The sequence below is a fragment of the Corvus hawaiiensis genome, chromosome 6, assembly GCF_020740725.1.
Source record: "Corvus hawaiiensis isolate bCorHaw1 chromosome 6, bCorHaw1.pri.cur, whole genome shotgun sequence".
Classification (NCBI taxonomy): Eukaryota; Metazoa; Chordata; class Aves; order Passeriformes; family Corvidae; genus Corvus; species Corvus hawaiiensis.
In genome coordinates, this window is record NC_063218.1 from 32,933,059 (window position 1) to 32,957,076 (window position 24,018).

At 38.2% G+C, this 24,018-nt stretch overlaps 1 long non-coding RNA gene across 1 annotated transcript in view; it reads right to left on the reverse strand.

Moving 5' to 3' along the window:
- Positions 1-3,684: 3,684 nt before the first annotated feature.
- Positions 3,685-24,018, reverse strand: part of LOC125326862 — a 71,388-nt gene continuing 51,054 nt past the window's right edge. Inside the window, exons 4-5 of the long non-coding RNA XR_007204042.1 lie at positions 10,473-10,667; positions 3,685-5,289 (exon numbers count right to left, since the gene is read on the reverse strand). This is a non-coding gene — a long non-coding RNA (uncharacterized LOC125326862). The remainder of the gene's footprint in view (positions 5,290-10,472; positions 10,668-24,018) is intronic.

The window sequence follows — 24,018 nt, forward strand, 5'->3', positions numbered from 1 at the left end:
TAAAGTTGGCCGTGGCCAAATGAGGAAGTCTCATTTACTTCCTTCATCACTTCTCCTTATCTTTTTCTTCCTCATTTCTCATGAGGGTACCTCATGGATTGTTGACTCTGCTCCTCATTGAAACTCTTCACTGAATACACTCATCCAGCATACAACCACCCACAATTTTAATCCCCCAGGTAGGTTTCTCTGAAGTTAGTAAATTGAGTCAGTTCCTGAAGGTGTATCATTGACTCAGAAATAGTTCAAGTGTGAGGATTTTCCCCTACAGAATCATCAGCTCTATTTCTTGTATTAGATTACATTTTTGGTGACTTTTGGAGATGATTTAGAGGAAGAAACTTTATTTTCCAGTATTACTGAGGCTGTATTATTAACAACACATTATGATTGAATTAATTCTAATCTGCTGCTGCTGGGATAGGGAAACTACAGCCTTTTCTTCCTAGTGGACTTTATCAGTTTCTCACAGGCTTTATGAAAAGCTTTGAGCTTTTGTCTTCAGCTAACTCATCATTAAAGAAGGTCAAACGACCATTTATCATATTCTAAGGAAAGGACTATGACTGGAATCACTACCTTGGCACAGGAGAGAGCAGACACGAGCAGAGCTCCAGGGGGACAGCACACCCATCCAGACTGCTGGCAGTGCCTGGGACAAAGGCTGGAGCATGCAAGATGTCCTTGTTTGCAAGAGTCATGACCTGGCTGAAGAGCTTTGTTGCCAGGTCAAGGAGCTGTGTGAGCATCTGTGCAGATTGTGCAAGACCAGGGAACTTCAAAAAGAGATTGACAAGGTCTTCAGAGAGACCCTGCAGAAATAAGGGTCTTACATCTTAATTAGGATGTTACAGCCTGGTTAAATGGATAAATAGATAGGTTAAAACCGGATAATTGAGTTCTATGAGTAGTGATCACTGGGCCAGTAAGAAGTGGAGTACTGTAAGAAGTCTATCTGGGACCTGTACCCTTTAGCATCTTTATCAATAAGTGGCAGGTGAAGGAATACATTTTCATCAAGCCTGCAAGTGGCACCAAATTGAGGAGAAAGGACCCTTGAGGGCAAGGCTGCCATTCAGAGAAACCTTGGCAGGTTGGAGGAGTGGACTGGAAGGTTTTATGAAATCCAACAATGATAAGTACAGTGTCCTGCTCCTGGGAAGGAAGACCCCTAGCAGACATGAAGGAAGCAGATGGCTTGGAGACAGCTTTGAAAAGCAGCTGAAAAGGACCTGAGGCTCCTGGTGGATGGGCAGGAACAAATTACACATCAGCCATCAGTATGCTCTGTCACCAAAGAAGGCTGAAAGTACCCTGGGCTGAATCATATGGGCAGAGTCAGGAGAGCCAGGAAAATGATTGCCCCTTCTACATAGTATGTTAGGCCATATGTAGATCCCATGTTGAGTTCTGGACTCCCAAAATACAGGAAAGAAATTGATAAAATGCAGCAAGTTCAGCAGAGAGACATCAAGATGGTTGAGGGCTGGAGCACTTATGATGTGAGGAGAGCTGAAGGAACAGGACTTGTTCAGCCTGCAGAACATGTAGCTTTGGGGACACCTAACAGAAGCCTTGACAGTACCTACTGGGACATTATTAGGAAACTGGAGCCAGGCTACTCAGTATTTCTCAGAGTGGGGAACAAGCACATGGACATTGAGGTGAAAGAAGAAGAGGTTCGGACTGAATATAAGGAGACACCATGAGAACAGTCAAGCAGAGGAACATATTGTCCAAAGAGATTGTGTCATCTCCAGCTATGGAGGTTTTCAACACTCAGTTGGATGAAGCCCTGAGTAACCTTGTTTGTCCCACAGCTGATCCTGTCAGTGCAGGAGGGTGGACCTAGGAGTCTTCCAAGATTCCCTCCAATAGGAATTATCCTATGATCTTGAATTAGCAGTCACCTGTGTGGATAAAGCAAAAAAAAAAAGGTATGTTTCTCATCATGAGCAGTACAATGATATGTCCAAAAGCCCAGAGTTTTGCCTGTTGCTCCAACAACAAATAAATTGCATGCCAGACTGGAATTTCAGAGGAGAGGAAATAAAATGTATTTCTAGGTTTTCTTAGTGTAGCTGGTTTTAGAAGGGAAATAATCTGTCTCATTTTTCTTCGTGCTCTAGATCCTTAAGCCACATGCCTCTTTAAAAATTGACTTACTTTTAAGTGCTAAAATTAAACCTCTGAGGTCAAAGGGTCTTTCTTGGTATTTAACATCATCATGGTCCTGTTTTAGAGGAAGTCATAAAGAAGATTCTCTAAGCAGTGTGTACAAGGCAGGTGTGATTTCCTTATCATGGGTTTTGAAGTAGACCAAAGAAGAACAAGGAGATTTTTCTTGTCATTTCTGTGCTTAAAACCTGTAGTCTGAAAAATTAGAAGCAATCTCTTGTTTCGAATGACCCACGGTTTCAGAAGAGTTTATGCTTTTATGTCACATTGCTTGAATTGGCTTGTGCAAGAGAGTTTTAAAAATTAGGTCAGATTAAGTATAAAGGAGCAAAAGAAAATTACAAAGAAAAACCAACCAAACCCCATGACATTAAGCTGCTCAAATGTAGCAAATAAAATGAGCCAACCTTTGTAATCTGCAGAGTTTACATTAAATTCTAATCCTGGCACTCCAAACAGAAAAATACCTAACAATCAAGTTCCTAGATATTTGTGGTGGTTAGACCCTGGCCAGATGCCAGGTGTCCAACAAAGTGGTCTATCACTCTCCTCCTCAGCTGGACAGGGGAGAGAAAATACAACAAAAGGCCTCTGGGTTGAGACAAGGACAGGGAAAGATCACTCACCAAATACCATGAGGAGCAAAACAGATTCAACACAGGAAACTTCATTTATTGCCAATCAAATCAGAGTAATGAGAAATAAAATAAAATCTTCCATGCCCATTCCTTTTTCCTGGGCTCAACTTCAATCCCAGTCTTCTCTACCTCCTTCCTCTCCAGCAGTATGGGGGGATAGGGGAGGGCGCTGTGGTCAGTTCATCAGACACTGTCTCTAATGCTCCTTATTCTTTAGGGGGTACTCCTCACACACTTCTATGCTCCAGAGCAGGGTCCTTCCCAGAGGAGACAGTCCTCCCCAAACTTCTCTAACATGAGTTCTTCCATAGGCTGCAGTTCTCCATGAACTGCTTCAGTGTGGGTCTCTCTCCTCAGGAGTCAGCCCTTCAAGGACAGGCTGTTCCAGTGTGGGGCCCCTATGGAATTTCCAGTCCTGCCAGCAAACCTGTTCCCATGTGGACTCCTCTCTCCACAGGTTCACAACTCCAGTGTGCGCTTCCCACGGGATCAGAGCCTCCTTCAGGCTTCCACCTGCTACGGCCTCGGTCTCCTCCACAGGTTGCAGGTGGATCTCTGGTCCCCTGTGGTCCTCCATGGACTGCAGGGGCACAGCTGCTTCATCCTGGTTTGCACCATGGGCTGGAGGAGAATTTCAGCTCTGGTGCCTGCAGCACCTCCTGCGCTTCTGCTCTACCTTGGTGTCTGTGGAGCTGCTTGTCTCACATGCTCACACCCCTCTGTTCTCTGCCCACAATTGCTATTGTGCAGTAATTTTTTTCCCTCTCTTAACTGTGTTATCCTGGAGGCACTACCACTGTCCCTGATGGGCTCAGCCTTGGGCACTGGTGTGTCCATCTTGGAGCCAGCTGGCATCTGCTCTACTGGACATGGAGGAAGCTTCTGTCAGCTTCTCACAGAAGCCACCCTTGTAATCCCCACCACTACCAAAACCTGGCCATAAAAACCCAGTACAATATGGCACACAGAGAGAGGATTTAGAAGTCTCAAACCTGTAAAACAAAGCTGTGATAGAAATGCTCAAAGACACTCCCAAGATTTTAGAAAACATTGCAACGTCTGTAGTCTACCTCTGTTTCTCAAATACTCCAGAAGCAGGAGCTACTTCTAGTCAGAAGTGACCATCAAATATACCTTAAAAACTGTGTTGGATTTAAAATAGTCACTGTTCAAAAACCGGCATGTTGTCTTTCCCAAAATGTATGGGAAGTAAATATAAAATCATATGGTGTTCAGTCAGAAGAGAATGCCATGGTTTATAATTATGTATTTGTCCAGAGCCAGTCCTGGTTTCGGTTAAGAATTATTTTGTATAAACAATATTTTTCTTGGACTGCTTTGAAAGCTTACCTCTAAGTTCTGTGACTTTATTATGTTTATTACTTGCTTCACTTTCCTATGAAGCCAAAGGCAAAAACAACATCTGTCAAAGAGAAATGATTTCCAAATCAGGCCTTCTACATCCAGGCAAACTACATCAAAATAACAGGCCTTGCAGGCTTGGCATCCTGAGAGAAATCTGCGCTTTAAAAGTATTTGGCAGCCATGATTTTTACTGCCTGTCAGCAGGAGATCAGTGGACAGATAACCTCAATGAGTAGCTGATTAGCTGATCCTTCGGAAGCCATCCCACAATATTACCAGCCATGCCAATTATCACCTCTTTTTTTCTCTATGTATGGGGATGTTGGGGAGGTACAGCCATGAATCTAAAATCCAGCTGTGTTTGTTCAATCAGATTTTCTTCTGGCCAAATCAAGGAAAGATTCTTTTGATTCACTCAGAACTTGCTCAACCACGCTTGATTCCTCTTCAGTGAGTGTATTGCATCACCTTAGATACTACTGGACAGAACTGCCTGGTTATGTCTAATCCCACAGACTTTATGAAGCACATCCACTATATGTGCTTTCCATTGATTAGCTAATTTTATCGGTGTATTGCAAAACTATTGACAAGACTGAGAAATGACTGGGACTTCACCAGCATAGCAAGAATTGTCTCTCTTTAAAGACAAAACCTTTGATCTTCAGACCTGCCTAAAATGGGAGTGTGAGTTGGAGAAAATTGGATAAAGGTCAATTTGAAAAAAAATGGAAAAGAAACGAGTAGGTGGAAAATATCTACTCTTAAATAACAATTAGAACTGACCAAAATTTGTAAGACATATCTAAAGTCTATGCTGGAATCATGCATTTCCTTCTGATTTGCCCATCCTGTGTCTAATAGCAAGTTTCTTTCTTATTTTCTGGCACAGGTTGGTTGAAGTGTCTTTCATCTTTTGTAGCTGGTAGCCATTTTCTCTACAGTTGTTCCCATTTCTTGGGTTTCTCTCTCATAGCCAGAATATTTTTGCACACTTTTGGTTTTATTAGTGGCAGCATTGCCTTTGAGACCTGGCAGTCCTGCCTCTGCAAGCAAAAGGCTTCCTTTGCAGAAATCAGACCCAGACAAATGTCAGCTCCTCCAGCACCTGTAACCACATCCCAGAAAACAGAATTTTTAAGACATTTGCAGACTAAATCACTGAAGCTTCATAATCAGAATGTTTCTTTCTCCTGGGTTTGGTTTTTTTATATGATATAGAGTAATAGTTAGTTATGGAAAACAAAATGGTACATCTTTATTTCACCCTGATTATAGTTGTAACACATAAAATTTTTTTTGTAAATTTCAGTGATGGAAAATTATTTTATAAAATGTATGCTAGAGTAACTGACACTAAAAAAAGCCTTTGAAATTTCCTACAAATACATGCAAACCATACAGGAAGTTTAAAAAAAAAAACAACAACAGAAAATTTTATGCTACAGATGTTAGGACATACATATTTCTGGTTAAAAAAAGAGATTCAAATAATGAGGAAAAGCTTCCCATGACATTTAAGCTTTTTTTTTTGCCGTAAGTCCCCAGGATGCAGACCAATCTCTGGGCCAAGTTGTGAAATTCTTACTTGTTTCTTCAGAAAAGATACAAGGCATTCCTTCTGCTTTCGCATTCCCAACTGAAAGAGGCGTCAATTTCAACACAGTATAACCATGAACAAATTCAAAAAGAATTTCAGAAAAGAAAAAAACAAGAGATCTGACTAGCTGTGAGCAAATGCCAAGAGGACATGAAACCTTAGAACATATCACATTCAAATGCATATTCAAAGCAGATAATGCAAATTTCATTAACTGGCCAAGACTTTAAAGTTCTTTGTCCCAATTCAAAGTACTGATTGTAGCATACAACTTCTGTCAAACAGAGATTTTAGCATGGAATGTCAATAATCTCTCTTTCTGTTAGGAAAACCAGGCTCTTCACAGAACAAAAAAGCTCTCATTCTTAAGACTTTGGCAGACCATTGTCTATGGCAAACTGCTAATGGCAGTATTAATCTGTCCCCAGACAGAGGGACAGGTAGTAGGTTGTCATTTCATCTCCACTGAAGAGCATAAGTGAGGCCTGAGGTCCTTTGTAAGTTTTTGGGGTTGTTTTTCTTCACATAAAGGAAAGCTCTCCCTAAAGATAAAGAGACTTCAGCACTGGAGTTTTTTAAGCACTACCATCTCTACATCTCTTTGTGGAAGGAGTATAATGCCCACGAACCTCAAACCTTTCTGTCCATTATTACAGTAGAAGACATATGAATGTGTCAAAATGCGATCACATTTAATTTTTGAAAAAATGCATCTGTCAGTGTTGGATAACTTATCTTTAGCCCAAAGATAGCTTTTGTTTTCACTCTCAAATTATCTCAGGTGCTAAATGTTAATCACATCTTTTTACTTCATTTTTGTTCCTTAGTAGTTTGCCACATTATCTGATTGGAAATTTTGAGGTGGTTTAAACAAGTTAGAGTAGATGGCTGTTAGAACTAATTATGGGGAGAATGTGAAATCTGTATATTCTTTGATAAATGTATCACAGTGTGCCATGGCCCAGCTGATTTCAAGACTCATTTACTTGGGTTTGAGTCACTTGAAAATTTTCAGGCAGTTTTGCCATCAATTCAAAAGGAAAAACTGTTGATTCTTGTAATCTGTATAGAAGTAGTAACCTTTGGGATTTTCCATTGACAAAATTATTAGAGACTGGATTTGTACACTCTGCAACACTGGATTTTATCTGCATCCTCTGAAGAAGCTAACATTCATGATATAATAATTTAAGAAGTCCCACATATTTTTGGACAACTTGTATCTCAAATAGATGTGAGACCAAATCAGTAACCTATCCTTATACTATATGATGCTAGGGTACCTCCTTTCTCTGACAGAAAAAGTGAGAAAATTAAATCCTGAAATAAATCACTTCCCTTGCTCTCCTATTTCCCCTCCTGTGAGTACTCTGCTGTAAAGCACACTGCCAGCTCATGTGGACTGGTGAGACCCTGAGGTCCTTACAGAAAAGAGAGCTTTCTTGTCTTAATGTCAGACTGCTTGTTCATGGTAGAAATGTCCTTCACTTTATCACTACTGCTGAGCTCCCAGAGTTAAGCTACCTACAGGTGTGCTGTCTAAATGGCAACCCATCAGTGCTGTTATCAAAATTGATCCTAGGAAAGGTGCAAAAACTAAGTTTTTTATTAGTTCAGGTGAGCTGCCTTAACTCCCACAACATCCTAGATCTTAGCAGGCTGAGGTCACCATTTGTCCTTTCACTTAATCTCAAAGGAAATAACACTGTAACTCTTATGTCCTCATCAGAATAAGAATTTTTTTAAGAGCATACAAGTATTTTCAAATGCCTGAGAAGGAAAGGTTAAGTGAGAATTTAAATCACTATCTGGATTACTGACTGCACTAGTTATAATCTGAAAAATGGATGCTCTCTACATAGTAAAACAGTCTAAATAGTAGACACTCAGATACTTATTGAACAATATTCAACTGCAAAATATTTGGTCTTGGACTGCACTTTTCATCCTCTATTTAACCCAGTAGCCTGTAATGACCTTTACTACTGTTGGTAGAGACACTGTGGTTTTTATCTCATGAAGGTAAGATTTGCCATTAAATGGAAAAAGAACTTCATCCTTCAAAAAAATCTGGCATATCTATAGTAATTCAAATATTTGATGGCTCCAGAATTAGGAGCTAGGCATCACTAAAAAGCCTTTAGTAAAACATGGCAGGCTAATTCAATGATGCAACTCACAACTATGCAGAAAATTATTGAGAAATCCCACTCCATAGTCTAACAGGAAATAACTTGCACTAAGAAGCACCTGTTTTAAGAACTGCAGTATAAGACTGTCACAGTTTAAATTGTTGACTGGAACTGAATTTGACACACTTCCTAGAATGTACTGTTCTCTCTTCCTTGAGTTGTTTTCACATTAAAATATGATCATCTCCTAAAATAAGGGAGATGTTTGTGCTCAGGAACGTTGAAGCAATTTTGGGGTCAGGGGTGGGGGGGAGAATGATGATAAATATTCATTAAAGAATTTTCTTTTCAAAATTATAGTTTTACCATCCTAACTTATAGGGCAAACAAATGATCTTGCCTTTTCCTGAACTTTCTACAAGTAAGACTTGGTAAAAGACTCCAACTGTTTTAATTTACAAGCACATGTAACACAAAGTCTCTGAATCCTGAAGTTTTAAAATTTCTGTCTGGCAAGCCTCCTGAAATTTGGGATTAAATTGCCAGTCACTAACCATGGCAGCTCTTACTGCTTTAGGCAATGACACGAAAATCCAAGGAATGTATCTTCTGCCAAAAAAGGATCTTATCCTATAATAATTGTTCATCATGATGGTATTTTTATGCCACTGAATCTGGCATATTCTTTTTAATTAGTACTTGGACTCCTGATATACAGTTTTCATCTATGACTCATTTAAAATAATGTCTCTCCACTTAATAAAATAACATTCAGATTCAACTTGTATTTAATATCTACAAATAAAGTATTAAAACCTCCAGGCAATGAATAAAATTGGGGTGGTAACAGCAAATGCCTTGAACTTTACAATCTGATCTGGAGTTTTATCTGAAGGGAAGCAAATTAGGATTATATCTCACTATATCAGCTGTGACTCGAGCTATCAGGCATAGTTTTGTCTAAAGTTGAATGGGTACCTAGTTTAGATAAAATAATTTCCAAACTGACTTGTTGTTTACTGTTAAAATACTTTAAGCCACTTATCTACCTCTAGCATCTCTAACTTGTATTGAGAAGGCCACAAGGAAAGGCTATTACTGTGAAATTTTCTGAAATCTTAATGAATCTTTTTAGATTCTTTTCTTAATCAGTCTTTTTAGTTAGTTCTAAAAATTGCACTTACTCAAGTTCAAGTCTTTTTATTTGGATTAATGGATACTTCCTTGAACAAAACTTCTTAATTATTTAATGTTGTATTCAATCTTACTTTAAATCAGAGATCTTTGAAAAACTCTCAATTTAGTCTTTACCATGTACTAACTCTAATTCATATTTTACTAACATTACTGAAATATGCCTAGCAAAAATTTTCCCAACCTATATTCTTCTTCTTTCCATATAATGTACAGCATAAGGTGCCAGAAGTTTTCTATAAAACATGGAAATGTCAAGACATGCGAGTGCCTCAGCCTTTCTTAGTGTTAGTCCTTCTCAGCCTTTCTTCTCTTAATGAAAGAACATATGTTCAACACTGTAATGCAATCTGCCTTGCTGCTGTTTACTCAATAAAACCCTCATAACTCCTACTAGAAAAGCTGCAAGGAAGAAGTTTAGCCAACGTACTATCTTTTCCTTGAAATTTTGGAAGGCAGACTCATGATTTCTTCATCTCCATTCTCAGAGCAAAACAATAGAGATGCTGCTGTTCTGGTAAATTAGTGGCAAACTGGCAGCTGGACAACGCAGATAAGAGGTAACATGAATTTATAAAGCACTTCAGCAAACAAAAAGATCACTTCCAGAGTGGAAAAACACTTCAATATTGTTATGTCATATATCTTACCTATGTATTTTTAATAGTACAATGTACTGATTTTAGCTAAAGAAGAAGCAACATCTGTTCATAGAGTGCTGCTTGTGCACTATATTGAAATGGTAAAAAAGCACAGTAATTTAGTATAATTTCCTGAGAAACCAAGACTAAATTCATCACACTGTCCTAATACCTTCTCCAACCTGATTTCTAACAAAACTAACAGGAGGTAAAGACATTGTAAAGACATTACATATCTACAAACTTTACAGAAGTAGGCCAGTAATAGAGAGAACAGATCTTATGAAAGCATTATTGAAGAGCTTTCCATCTGCATTAAGGAAACAGATGACACAAACAAATTACTAGTTCTGCTGCTTATGTAGCAACTTTTTGATGTTCATTATCAGACTTCAGCAAAGTGACATGAAAACACTAATTATCTCATCTAAGTATGCAAATATTTGAGTGTTGAAGTTCTCTTATATGTCAAGTTTAGAATCTAGTGTAGTATTTTATGCACATGGTATGTCATGTGTTTGAAGTTGAATGAGGAATTTTACTGGCACTCATATCTTAATATACTACATAATTTTTGAATCAACTAAAATGCTAGTGAAACAGTCACCCTTTAAATAAATCTCCTTATAGGATATGCTTTACATTCAGAAATATCACCATGAATTTTATCAGTCGAGAAAGAGGAATAAATCAAAGTAATCAATTAACAGGAATGATGTGGTACCTTTTATGTAATCACTGTGCATTTTCATGTGCTTCCAGCAACACAGTGGTATTTCCGTGGAACATCACGATCTGTGCTTCCAGCACATCACAGAACTGCAGGAATGTGCAGCTTCAAGGACTCATGGATTGCACTGTCAAATTAGGGTACTGTGGAGATCCTTCTGATGCCTGCTCCTGGTAGCCTTATGAAATCCTATGTGCAGAGGATTTAAATGAAAAAAAAGAGCATGGCTATTGCAGTGCTGAACCACACACAAGAATTAATTAATTTTAGGCAGAGCAGATTCTACTCTCACCTGAGGTAGCTATCACGAGCCAGTATTCAATAATTTCATCTGTAACTGAGAATATCAATTAACTGCAACCTATTTCTCTCAGAACAGACACTTCTACTTAAAAAAATATTGACTGATAATAGAGAGCTTGATCTCAAGGGATTACATGTTCAGATGTTTTCAAGCCACCACCCTAGAGCAAAAAGGGAAATATAAAAATAAACTGATAAAATTTACGTAACCCTTCTTCGTCATTTCAAAGAAACACAAATAAACCAGTTCCATGAAATTTCTGATAGATAAATTACATATCAATAATTACAGAAGAAAATTAAAACCAGAAAAAATTCAAGGCCCCACAACACAAGATATTTTAAGGCAGTGTGAGCTACTGTTGCAAGATGAAACTCTTCTCAAACATTTTTTCTGAGTCATATAGTAAATATTTCATCTGAGACAGAATTTACCAAAATATGGGATTATATGGAAAGTATGTGAAATGTACACAAGGCAAGGCCACTAAAACATAAGCTTCTTGTCTCAACAGGATTTTTCAAGCTGGCCTAAAGCTGGTATCCTGACACTGATTCCTTAAGTGGAATCTATCCAAAGGAGCTTCAAAAACTGAGCATCCGATTCAATCAAAAGAGTAATAGACATACAAAAGAATTGTGAAACAGTAGGTCAGAATGGATCTCAAGGGGTCATTAGTTTCTACTCCTGCCAAATGTCATAGTAGTACCTCCCAGATTTGAAATAGTGGGTTTTGAAAATGGGGATTAAATATATTTCATGGGAACAAAAATTTCCTGAATCTACCCAAGGAAAAAAATTCTGCATTTTTCTCTGGGGAAACCTCTATCCACTCTAAAATGACACCTTTGTCAATAATTGAGAACACTGCTGAATATTTGAATTTTTTCATGTGAACAACATGCACTACCCTAAATAGAATGATAATCACAACTCTTAGTAAGTCTGTCAAAAAATGAGTTACATCCACAAGCCACTGGAATGTCTCCTTGTTCACTGGCTGCTGGAAAACTTCATGCCATCTCTATACACCTCTAAATGTCCTGTGGCACTCTGTACATTGCTACCAACTAGTACTGGTTCATGTAGCAGTGGTATTTATACCACAGCACTGTTGGTATTTATACACTACATACATTGGCTTATCTATTTATACCACTGTGCATCCTTTAAGATGCTGTGGTTGTGCAAGTTTGCTAGGTGTGATTTCATGACCTCCTGACTTTAAGGGACAATTATCAGAATGCAAGCGAAGCTTCATGGCTACAGCACCCTCATGATGAAGAGGGGACATTACAGCAAAATGAATAAAATGACAAATTATTGACCTGCTTTCAGTTCCATTTATTAGGAATTGGTCAGAAAAATGCCACTGTGTTCTGTGTGTGCAGGAAAAAAATGTACCTACATATAAGCTTAAAGAGTAAAATAAGTTATGTTCTGTGTCTGTTTCAGTATTTAGCACAACAGGAAATTGAATAAAAACTTGGGTCAGAGGTATATATAAAAATAGCAACCTCTTCAGTGCAGACTTTCTTTCCACTTGCCTTTGGTCTAACACAAATATGTGAACAATAAAAATAATTTAAAAATCATATTTTTCCCCTCAGAGAAAGAAAGCTAGTGCACACAACTACTGAGAATAGGGAGAAAGGAAGCATATGGAAAACCTCGTTGTAGTAACAGCATTGTGGTAATATAACCTATGGGAATCCATTCATGTAATATAACTATTAACCACTCATGTAGTATAACTAGTAACCACTTATGTAATATAACTAATATTTTTTAAATAGTAGTTATAATGATAAAGTTTTAAAATATGTTCTACAGTCTGCTAATAAAAGACCCCAGTAAGACCATGCATTTACTGTGACATGGTGGAAAATGTATAATGTGATTCATTAAACTCTGTAAAAAATGCTCATTTTTCATCCTTTCCAAATAACAAATAATTAAAAAACATTCCTAATTGTTATAGATACTGTTATCTTAAGAGTAAAAATAGCATAATACAATATATTTTGTAAGAACAGATCGATCTCCTGACGTACACCTATTCTGACCTATTCTGCTTCTAGTCTTTATATTAATGTCTGACTTTACAATCTACACAAATAATTTAAAAAACCCAACAAAAACCAGATGAAATTAAGTAAAAGAGACCAGTGATGTTCAATTGCACACACACAAGAAGAAAAAAGCAGTATTAAATTTAATCTGACCAAATTAACATAGAATAGATTGGTAGATCGGTACATGTATACTTACCAAATTTGCCTCTCTCCTTTAGCCCTGTATTTAGCCCTTTAGCCCTCCACTTCTGAAAGGCATCCACAGCCTTAGTTTCTATTTGTAATTCTAGAGTCTTCTGTCTTTTTTGTCTCTGTGTTTCTCGTATATAGTTTTTGCTGGGATCTTGAAACTTTTTGTTTTCTCCAAGAGGAGGCTTAAGACAGCTTTAAGAAAGTACAATAGAAGAAAACCTGGCGTGCCCATCCCTTTACAAAGATTTCATCCTCCTGATTTAAGTTCAACACACTCATGGGCAGATTGCATACTAGGATGTAGAAAGGTGAGAACGGTATCCACTCATCTAACAAAAAACAAACAAACAAACAAAAAAACACCCAAAACCAATTTTAAAACCCCCACCAAAACCAAAACCAAAATAAACAGCCCAGCTCTCTGAAACTACACAAGAAAAATTGAAAAATTGTGTAAGCTTGATTTTTTTCAACAATTCATAGAATGGTTAAGGTTAGAAGAGACCTTTGGAGGTCAGCTGGTCCAACGCCCTCCTCAAGCAAGGCCTCCTAGTGTGACCTGTCCAGGGCTGGCTTTTGACTCTCTCCAAAGAGGAAGACTTGACAACCTGTCTGGGCAAACTTTTCCAGAGAGCGAGTGTCTCACAGTGAAAAGGTGTTTCCTGATGTTTGGATGGCTCCTCCTGTGTTCAGTGTGTGCCCATTGCCTCCTGTCTTGTCTCTGGGCACCACTGAAGAGAGCCTGTCTCTGTCCCCTTTGCACCCTCTCATCAGATACTTAAATACATTGATAAGGTTCCCCTGAGCCTTCTCATCTCCAGGCTGAACAGTTCCAACCCTCGCAGCACTTGCTCATGGAGGAGTTATTCCAGTCCCATATCTTTGATTTTTTGTTGGGCTCTCTACAGGATGTCTGTATCTCTCTTGGACTGGGGAGCCCAGAACTGGGCACAGTACTCCAGGTGCAACATCACCAGTGCTGAGAACATGCCTGGAGTACCAATCTCCTGGAGTACTTGATGGAAAATTGCTTTATATTTATGTATTTTTTTGCTGGTTTCTATTTCATAATAATCTGTGCCCATGGAAATCGCAGTTGCAGCATTTTGAACTAGACAAATAATTTTCACTTCCTCCTGTAATTAGCCAGCAACTTCCTTGTATTTTTTAGGTAGTATTTTAAACAGAAAATTTGCTGTTCTCCAGAATAATGAGAAATTATCTAAGGTATTTAATTGTATAAGTGAAAAAAGAAAAATTCTTCAAATCTACAAGTATTAAAAAATCCATCATTGCTTTTTCAGTTATAGGATATGGGCCACAGATTTTAGTCTTTTTTCCTTCAATATAGAGAAATTTAATGCACCAGTAAATCCCAACTGGAAAGTAATTAAGACTAAAGTTAGTACAAAAGATTCATGTGAAGTTCATTATTGAGTGTTCTATGAAAGAAAGTCTTCACAAATTTCTTATGGAGTTCTTGAATACAGACTGTTGAGAATTGAGATTGATTTGATTTTATCAGTAAGCATATTTGCCACTTCTGACAAAAAAAAAAAAGAGGCCAACTGCAAACTAAAGACACCTCATGAGTAATACAAAAGTTCTTCAGATTTTGAGGAACATTAAACTTTTGTATAGTCTGTGCCCCAATTTTCCCCTGACCGCTCTTTTTATCTCTGGAAAAATATGGTGATTGACTCATCTGTAATATGCACATTTATTATGCACATTATGAAGGTTTAAGTGACATAATGCACTTCAAAGCACTTTGGAAAGCTCTATTTTTTGCTTTGGCAAATACACATATAAATAATCCTGTGGGGTCTAATTTAACCTTTTGTATTCAAATGCTGATGCATCAGAGAATGAAACACAGATCAGAACTGGCAAAATTGCACATCCAGGATAATTGGATTATTTTAATTATGTTCATTATGATTCCTCATAAATCTCCCAAAATTACTGCTAAAAATATGTACCATAATAGAGCAAAAATCTGTTTTCATCTGAAAAAAAACATGCTGTCGTGTATGTAAAACCAGGGTGCATTGCATATTTAACATTGGTCATTCGCAATAAAAAACAAATATATTTTTCCTCCCATTTGATTAGGTTTGGGGTATTTAAGGCTTTTGTTAATTTAAAATTATCTTTTCCAAAAATCTTCACATTTCTTTGATTAATAGATAAATATATTATTTCACAGGATTTGTATTAGAATACTCATAGTTTATTTAATCTTCTCCAGTTTTGGGCCTAAACTTGTTCCTATTGAATTTAATATGTTTCACCTAAAGGATCTTTCCTCCCAGGTACTTAAATCATCATTCTCACAACTCCTTGAATGTAGTTCAAGTATCTTCTTGTGACTAACTGCACTCTTTATATTTCAATCTCTGCTGAAAAGCAGGGCTCACAAATCAGGGGTTTTTTCCTCATGGTTTTCTTTTTAGAGCCCTGCAAATCTTCCCAGGCTGACAACAACTTTGTGGAGCAAGTATAAGCTTAGCAGCAGGAGGCTGCCTTTTTCCTTTTTTCATTGCGTTCTGTAGGCTTTAAGTCAAAAACAGTTCATGAGCCACAGGTTGTAAACTCCAGGTCTAAATTCCTAATGGAGTGGGAGTCTGAACCCTTTCTCAGATACCAACTTGCCCAGCGGGCAAACATGTTCTCACACTTGGTTGCAGCCTGAACTTGTCTGAGGGTCTCATGCACCCAAATTCTCTCTTGCATCATTCCTCTGGGCCAGGCAAAGATTCTTGGGCATACAAGAATCTGCTACAGCCCAGTTTCAGCTCTTCTGAAGCTTAGCTGATGGCAAGAAAAGAGCCAACAATACCAATGTTTGAAGAGTGTCATGGCAAGGACTCAGGGAGCACAGGCCCACTCGGGGCCCCTGGTTCGTTGCACAAGGTCACGTTACACTCTGTGCATGTGCATTCTGGATTTGTTGTGATGAGGGACATTTTAGCCAATTGCAAACTGTGGGTTACAGAAACACTGTCCAAAATTATGTCTGCAGTTAAAAGGCCTCCTCACACAGTTTGTGTTATACACTCCATATTTTTTCTTTCAAAGGATTACCTTTTATTAATCTCACTCTTTTGTATTTCAATATTTTGAAGTCCTCCAAGTCTGAGGAAAAAATTGATTGCAGCCATTACTTTAAAAGGGGAATTTATAATTATTGTAAGAAAAAACAACTGAGCTCTGAATGTTCTTTGTATACAGCTATTACAGCATAATATCTATTACTTATCTCTCCTGTCATATAGACAGACAAGCTCTTACGTTAAAAAAAAATTGTGTGCAATGCTGTCACCATTCAAATTAGAGAAACATTAGAAAGTAATATTTGTCTCACTTTCTATTTTCCAATTACAGATTCTCAGATTAATTTACACTCTTCCACTTCTTAAAACAAAAAGTTCTTTTAAAATATGCACCAAAAATTGCCACATTTCCCATGAAACTTTAATTAGAATCTTATTCAGTCAAAGTATTGTTATAAATATTTACCACTTAAAAATCCCTCTCTTTATAGATTTAATGTTCCTGACATTAAATTTGTGTTCCTGATGTACATTTACTCCTGTGCTTGCCAAGAGAACACCCACAGTTCAGTTTCAGTGATGAAAAGAGCCTGTTCCCTTATCTGAAGGTCTTCACTTCTCATTATCCTATTTACAGTTTAAAATACTGCAAACTCAGAAATGAAGCATGAAAATGTTTTCCGCCTTGTTTTAATCCATGTAAGAGTGCAGCCAGAGATCCTGCTGTGGACTGGCAAATTGCAAGAAATTTGTATTTTAGTTGCTTCCTCCCACCCCTTGCCACCATATGACTGTGACATCAAATTTACTAGTGGTAAGAGAAATAGGAAACCTCTGTCCTCCCCACTTTTTAATGTCTCACAGTGTGGCATACAGAGCCTACCTAAACTCTTCACAGCTATAGCACACCTGATGCAGACCAAGTATCGTATGTAGGAACATTAAGTTCCTCCAGCTTCTCTTTCCCCATGTTTCCATTGAGTTGCAAAGGCCTCATTTCCAAAAGAAATTTGAAAAAGTAATTCAGACTTCAGATCTTAACCTATATTTGACCTTTCTGGTGAGATCATCAAGAACCATGTCCCTTAAAGCGTGTATTTTGCCATGTGAAGACAGGAAACAGGCACAAGAGGTGAACCACACTTTGTCTTCATTCCTAACCAAAGGGAAATAATTATATTTTTTGCAACGGATATCAAGGTGTTAATCTGGACTGGCACAAATTGAACCTAATGGACTAACCTCAGGTGACTCCATGATACACATCCAGGCCGAGGTCTGTGGTGTTTTGCAGCTGGAGCTCCCAGAGAGATCAGCCTTCCACTGTCCGCTCACTTGCTGCAGGTGTGACGTAACTTTGAAGGCTATAAATATTTTCTGCTGGACTGACCATGTGACCATATGCTTTTCACCAACATAAGCCTAAATACATTCTTGTGTTCTCATGGTACCTATCAGCAGCTAATTAAACATGTAAACACCAGTAAGGACATTTTACTGTCAAATTCTGATGTTGAGTTCTGCAGCACTGGCAACACCACTTATCTGTGGCAGATGTCTCTTATGGAACTTGCTCTCATGTGCCCCTTGCTAGAATCCAGTTTTATTGACCGTCAAAATGCAACATAAATCAGCACACATAGTTTTGTTTTCATTTTCAGCCATTTGGGAGGCTTTGTGTTTCATCCCAAAGAAGCTGCAGCAGAACTCTGTAAAATGTACTGATGTTACTGCTGTGTTCTTTTTAAGCCAAATTAGTTTTTTGTGGCAGCAGCTGTCAAAGTAGTATCAGCTATATAAGTAATGAAACAAATAATTAAATCTGATTTTTGCTATAAAGATAGCATGAAACTCTTAACAGAATTTTTGAAAACTGCCTTTAAATGTGACACAATATAGCAGATTTCTAAAAGTGGTCTGTGTAAAAATATTTCCTGAAAAAATAGCAAAAATTTAGGAGTAAGTTGGACCATGTTACAGTGCCTAGCAGTTTACCGCTAAAACTATATTTTTTAATGGCTCTGCTAGAAATTTTACCACTGCCAAGGCATGAAGAAAAACCTGCCAAAGCCTCTCTCCCTCCCAAAAACACACAGAAATGATGGTAGGGAGCCTGGCAACTACACATGCATAAGAAAAAGAATTTCTTATGACTGTGTTGTTTGCCAGTAGTCTAACATCAGCTGTTCATCCTGCATTAGTGTACTATTTGAGTAAATTCAACCCAGGGATGGATTATTTTATTAAATGAAAATATTTTGAATTAAACTGTTTTGTCCACAGAAAAACAGAAACTTTTTTTACAGAGCAGAGATACTCATTTGGTAAAATATATTTCTTGCTTGTTACCCTTCTGTGCTTTCTTGTAGACACAAAAAGAATATACAAATTATTGCTGCTCATTGCTGTTCCCAGGAATTTAATAAATTGGCCTCATAGGTGAGCTTGCTCTGTAGCATTCAATAGACAACAGCTGTTGATATTTAAAATGAAATAAAACAGAAAAACAGCGGTGGAATCCTTTCTAATCTAAGAATCATTGCAGTGGGTAGTATTCAGCTGCAGTTTCTAGCACATCTCACTGGTCTTCATCTAAACACATCAGAAAGACAGTGTGTCAGTTTAAATTCCACTACAAAAAACAGTTTGAGGGTCTCACTTACATGTCCTAATAAAAAACCAAATCGAACCAAACCAAACCAAAAAAAAAAACCAAAACCAAAACAACAAAATAAAATAATAATAAAAAAAAAAAAAACAAAAACAAAACAACAAAATACTGCATTCTCTCTCATAATTCAAGACAAGTGTCTGCTGTAGTAAACACAAGATGGGTGGACCCTTCAAGCAAAAGGTGCAATGCCCTCTTGTAACAGAATGGGTTTTTTCAGTATGAGTGATCTTCCATTTGACCCGTACGAGGACCAGCCCTAGTTCATAAATCAGGAAATATCTTAATCTGATCATTCATCATATGAACAAGAGAAGGTTGACTCACTCAACCTTGTAACACTGCAACACTGAGGAACACAATAGCAGATTATGCTTTGTTCTCAATGCAGAATTCAGGCTGAAGAGATTCGGTCTTTCAACAAAACCTGGCCACCGAGTTCAAAACAACCTGAATCTTATTTTCATGCCTTTTTAAGACTGTGCTGAATTGTACACACAAAATAAAACTTATAAGTGTTTTTTTTTCTTTGAGACTGGCAACCCATAATATTATTTCATGTTTCTATTTTTGCACTTTTAGCTCAGGTAAGGAAATGGCCTTCAAGGGAAAAACTGTAAAATTTCCCATTAGACAGATATAAAGAAACTTTTGTCTATATCAGCACTAGTAGGCTGAAGTGTGACGTGAATACGGTCTACAAGTTTGGAAGCACAGAGCACACTCATTCCTTTTGCCAAGGTGCAGAATTTTAAGGTAAAGCCTTTAAGGGGATTGCAGGAAATGTTCATCCCAGTGCCACAATCCATGAACACAGAAGACATCAGCCATTGGGAGCTAGTGATTTTGGGCTACTGGTATATTCTGTGCAGAGATCATCTCTAGAAGGAAGAAAAGATGAATTGTCAGATGAGTTGCATGTGAGATTACAATTGGGGCTGGATAAGGTTCAAGAAAAACCTGAGGTGAAGGTTTGTCATAATTTCAAACCATTTTCATTGAGATTTTATTTGATCTGAACATGGAGGACAACTAAGAATAACTTGACTGTATCTTTAATTCTTATTCCCCAAAAGGTTTTCAATCACTAGTTTTAGAAAATGAAATTAATTAAATTAACTCATCTGCTTCCTTAGAGTGATGCTGAAATGTGAAGAAATCATAAGCACTAAGAAAAAGAAAAGATCATATTATCTGAAAGGTACTATATAAAAATACAGACTCCATACAGTACAAATACACATGCTTCAGTAATCACTTGTGAGTTAACTCCTCAGAAGTGTCATTTTTAATTATTCAATAAAGAGTAAGCAATACTAATGATACCTAAATATTCTTGTACAAATATACCTTTTCTTCACTTTTATATTCTAAAAGTAAACTTTCATGCAACATTTCAGTTACAGAAATGTTTCTAGCTAGTTTAGTATGAAGTATAAGCAAATGCCTTTAAGCTAAAAACTTCCTCAGAGGCAGTGTCACATCTGTGTGATGCTGTGTGTTCTTTAATGTACACTAGCCTTCCTGGCTGATAGTGCAAAACTCAAATTTTATAAAGGCTATTAGGAGTGAAATTTTCAAAGATGTGTAAATAATTTGAAAATTTACAGTCACTAAAATTCATATGACATAATCTGTACCTGCATGGGTGTAAACAAGTATGTTTATGACCCTGCATGTGTTCCTGGACAAACATAAGTCAGTTCAGACCAGAAGCCAGGTAGGTGCATTAGTTTTACACCACATTTGACCTGGTGTATCCTGTCAGAACAGGTAAGCAGCCTTGGCCCACAACAGCCCAACATGGTGCTTGTCTGATCAGACACAAGTACAGGCAGAGAAAGAGACGCTCTGCACATCTGTGTCAGCACACACATTCAGCACCTCTGAAAACTTTGGCCAAGGCTTACACAGCTCCCACTTACCTTTCAAAATGCATTCCCATATGGTGCTTGAGTGCCTCCCCAGGCTCCTGTTTGCCCCTTAGCCAGCAGTGAAGTTATGCTGTAGGGATAAACTTACTCTTAGCTCTCCCCAGACCTGCCATTGGTAGGGAAGGAGGCCAATAGCAGCTGTAGGTGGGCTGTGGACACAACCCAGCATTACACTCACGCAGCATGTTCCAGGTTTGGGGTTATATAAGGTTCCCATGTGTCCAAAGGACTCCTCAGTAGGTTATTACCATAACAACAATAATTTGTAAAAAGAATGTTGGCAAGTAATTTAGGTATTTATCATAATCTATAAAAATGAAAAAAAATACCCACATACAGATAATTAAGTAAAGGGATGTTTTACTCACACAGCATTTGCCAAAAAACAGATATAAGACCATGAAACATAAATTGCATTAGAGATCAATGTTCATCTGTTTGAATGCCTATTAAAAGGCTTATATAACACAAAGCAGTAAATGAAACCTTAGTAGAGGACTTCTAACTTTTCCTGCTCTGTTCAAGAATTGTCCAGGCCTATGTTTAATAGATGTTCAGCCATAAACAAAGCATTCCTTTCTCTTAAATCAATCTCCACTCAAGATCTAAGATGAAGGCACAAAATGGTACAGTGTAAATTGCTCTAGAGTAAGGGGATAAGTAGGGAAATATGAATGTTCTTGTTTATGATTTTGTGGCCCTGCACAGATACCATTCTCATAAACAGATCAGTCTCTCAGCTTATGGTTATTGTTCTGAGATAATATGATATGACAGGTCCAGATGTTTGAAACTTGCAGCAATTCACAGAATGGCAGCAATAAATTCTGCTAAAGGATATATTTAATTCAATTTATAGTGTATCTGGCACTGTCAGAGCTGTGGAATTTCTAGCTGTATAATATAGAAACCATTACATGCTCCAGCAAACTTTGGAAGTGAAGTGTGCAAGGCAGAGAGGATGTTGCGAAGCTGGTATGCTTTCTATCTGTTAATCAGCAATCTCTGTATTGCATTGCTATCACGTTGTATTACGCTAGATTTTCCTAGTCTTGAAATAATTAGCAGAAAAATCCTTTATGAAAACTTCACCCATGTTGTGCAGACCGAGCTCTTTAATCTCATTCTGAATTTCAGAAATCCATGTAGCATGAACCTTTGAGAGCATGGTATGGACATGGTCTGTGCACTAAAACCAACTTTTCTAAAGAATATATTGTATATCTATTTCATATTCAGTCACCCTTTAAGTCAAGTTATCCCATGAAGACCATTCGTCCAGTAATTATTTACCTAAATATATTTTATATACCTGTGCACTGTGACACCATAAGACAATAATTTAAGTTTCTTTGTTACTAGAGCTGTAGAACCATCAAAAGGGAGCTGCTTATTTTTTCACATGATTAAGGGGAATTTGCAGTGTCCCTCCTAAGACATAAGTATTCTTATATAAAATCCTGTATATGTGTATATATTTGTGTGTTTCAACTTCTGTCAGAAATTAGGGCTTATTGAATTGCCTGAGCCACATGCACGCCAGGAGACATGAAAAAGAAGTCTTATTTTTATGGTGGTGATCCTGCCAATAATCGTCTTCAAACTCTGCACTGTTCAAGCCTCTTCATTCTCAACATTTGAAAGGCTGAGTTCTATCATACAGCTGGGACTATTAACAGCACTATTTAACAGACTTGTTTATATTATTCTTCCATCTAGAAGGATAGGTATTGTAACAGACATTTTCCACTACCTTTAGAGCTGAAAAGAACATCTCATCAGACCACATCTCCCTGCCTTCATCTCCCTCCTCTGTGTATGAAATGGTCCTTCACCCTACAATTTACTCTTCTCATTCACTAGTTATATAATACAAGAAAGACAGTGAATTGAAGAATGGCAAATCCAGTTTACTATGCTGCACAGCTTCTTAGCTGCCAACAAGTCTGCTGACATTTTTGAAGCACTTGTGCATAAGGCCTCAATGCAAATCACTCAGAAGAGCCTGGATATTTACCTGGCTCAGAATCAAACGATTCTGTTTTCTTCAGGGATGAGCAAGTCAGGCACCATCACAGGCCTCTGCTTTACCTGAATTCCTTCAGTACTTTGTAAATTATACGATATCAAGGACTTCTTTACCACTAGAAAAAGTATTCTTTGGTATTTAGAGTTACCCAAGAGTGTGCATTCTCTATCAGCATTTTCTTCATAAAACAGCACAAATACTCAGGTCATCATAGAATCATAGAATAGTTTGGGTTGGAAGGGACCATAAAGATCATCTTGTTCCCACCCGTCCACACCATGGCCAGGAATGCCACTTACTAGATCAGAATCATCAGGGACCAATCCAGCCTAGGCTTGAAAACTTCCACAGTTGTGACATCCACTGTTCCAGTGCCTCACCACCCACACAGCAAAGAATTTCATCCTAATATCTAATCTGAATCTCTCACTTTAAAACCATTCCCCTTCATCCTATCACTGTCTGCCCATGTAAAAAGTCACTCTCACTCTTTTTTATAAGGCCCCTTTAAGTACTGGAAGGCCACAATGATGTCTCCCAGAGCCTTCTCTTCTCCAGGTTTTTCTCAGCCTGTCTCCACAAGGGAGGTGATTCAGTTATCTGATCTTCTTTGTGGTCCTGCCCTGGACTCACTCCAGCAGGTCCGTGTCCTTCCTGTGCTGGGACCCCAGAGCTGGATGCAGCACTGCAGGTGGGGTCTCACCAGAGTGGGGCAGAGGGGCAGAATCCCCTCCCTCACCCTGCTGCCCACGCTGCTCTGGATGCAGCCCAGGATACGACTGGCTTTCTGGGCACATTGCCAGCTCATATCCAGCCTCTCATCCATGAGAATTCCCAAGTCCTTCTCTGCAAGACTTCTCTCAAAGGGTTTGCTCCCAGTCTGTACTCATATCTGGCACTGTGCTCTTGAACTTGACCTTGTTGAACCTCTTGAGGTTCTTGTGGGCTCATTTCTCGAGCTTGTCCCGATGCCATCCCATCCTTCAGGTGTGGCAACTGCACCACTCAGCTTTGTGTCATCTGCAAACCTGATGAGGGTGCACTCGATCCCACTATGTCATTAATGGAGATATTAAAGAGCACTTGTCCCGATACAGACCCCTGAGGGACACCACTTGTCACTAGCCTCCATATGGACATGGAGCTGTTGACCACAACTCTCTGCCTGCATTCATCCAGCCAATTCCTTATCTACTGAATAGCCCGTCCCTCAAATCCATATCTCTCCTGTTTGGAGAAAAGGATTTTGTGTGTGAGAATGTTAAAGGCCTTACAGAAT